Genomic DNA, 1,540 nt, shown 5'->3' on the forward strand with positions numbered 1-1,540 from the left:
AAGTGAAAGAGGAAGTTTGCACAAAATTAGCTAATTCATGTGCAAACTGATATGGTATCTTATCAGCGACAGCTTAAAAAGACAGCATTACCTCGTTGTCTGCAGTCTGCACAGTAATAAAGAATTCGTTGCACTGGAAATTTTAATCCACTCTTTGATATCAGATTTACTACGTAGTAGTCTAATGAAACTTCCAGCTACAATAGAAGTATATTAACGGGCATTAAAGTAAAATGTCAGTTTCAATATTAGGCTCGATTCGACTACGTCACATTTGATCTACTCTTGTTAATTTAACAAACTGCGTTAATATTTACACTTCTATGCTCGGATTCGAAAACTCCTCACTTATATTTTCTATTCATATTTTTATTTTCTACTTTAAACACTTATATTTATCACCTGAGAGAGAAATATTAAATTTAAAAAAAGGTACGTATGTAGTACGTCGAGCTGCTGAAACTACGATACGTTTGCAAATATCAAGAGGGCTAAACCTCTGGCCTTAAAGGCAACCAGCAAACGAGTGAAAACTCGTAAAACTGCAGTGGCAAGCAGCTTGCTTCCTAAATTTCCTCATCTCTCTCTAACTCTTGGCAAAAAGCCACAACTTAAGTACTTGGGCGTTAGCAAGATAATTTGCGTAAACAAGTTAAAGCATTTAATTCTGGCCGGAAGTAGAAAATAAGAAGTGATAGTACAGTTTTAAAATAAAATAAACGTTAGTAAAACTTGTAAGGATCTTAAGTTTTACTAACGTTTATTTTATTTTAAATCTTTACTATCACTTCTTATTTTCTACTTCCGGCCAGAATTATAAGCGTGAAGGTTTTTATGCAAAGTTTGTCTGGCGAACGCCAAGTATTTAAGTGTGGCCTTTTTGCCAAGCGAGAGAGAGGAAGCAGTGAGTCAACGCAGGCCGCTTACCTTAGAAGTTACGCAGTTGCTGCTTGCCTTCCAGGCCAGAGGTTTTAATCCTCTTGATAAATTAAAACATATTGTAGTGTTCACAGTCTCTGTGCTACATACGCTTCCTGTTATTATAAGGCCAATCTTCCACGTGTATTATTCTAGAGTTAAATTAGAGTTTAGTTTTATTTTTATACTTTTACGTTAGACCCCGAGTGGCGGGTCATTGTATTCCGAAGTACGGAAGTTATTGTATATAGAGAAAAATAAAGGGTTTTTGTATACCCTTCGTCTGTATCCTGTCTACTTACTACAAATTAGTGAACATAGCTTTAGTAAGCTCTCTGTTCCTAGTCAGGTCCTTGTATGTTCCCGAAGAAGGTTAGAAGGAATATTGAACCTGATAAACTTAGGATCCTTACAACCTATGCCACATAATTAATACTCAGGGACTTTTGTAAACGACATTGTAATATTTTCCATTGCTTAAACTCTCATTAATAAAACCTCGTATCAAGCGAATCCCAGGGCCATGAATTCTACCTGAAAAAGTTCCATAGCCGGATTTTGGGGAAAGCAGAGATTTTGAGCAGGACTCTCAGGACTTTTATTTATTTAGTTAGTTTTTTTT

Source organism: Stegodyphus dumicola, chromosome X1 (assembly GCF_044657685.1).
Source record: "Stegodyphus dumicola isolate Sdum_Otavi_A_Nest chromosome X1, ASM4465768v1".
Lineage (NCBI taxonomy): Eukaryota > Metazoa > Arthropoda > Arachnida > Araneae > Eresidae > Stegodyphus > Stegodyphus dumicola.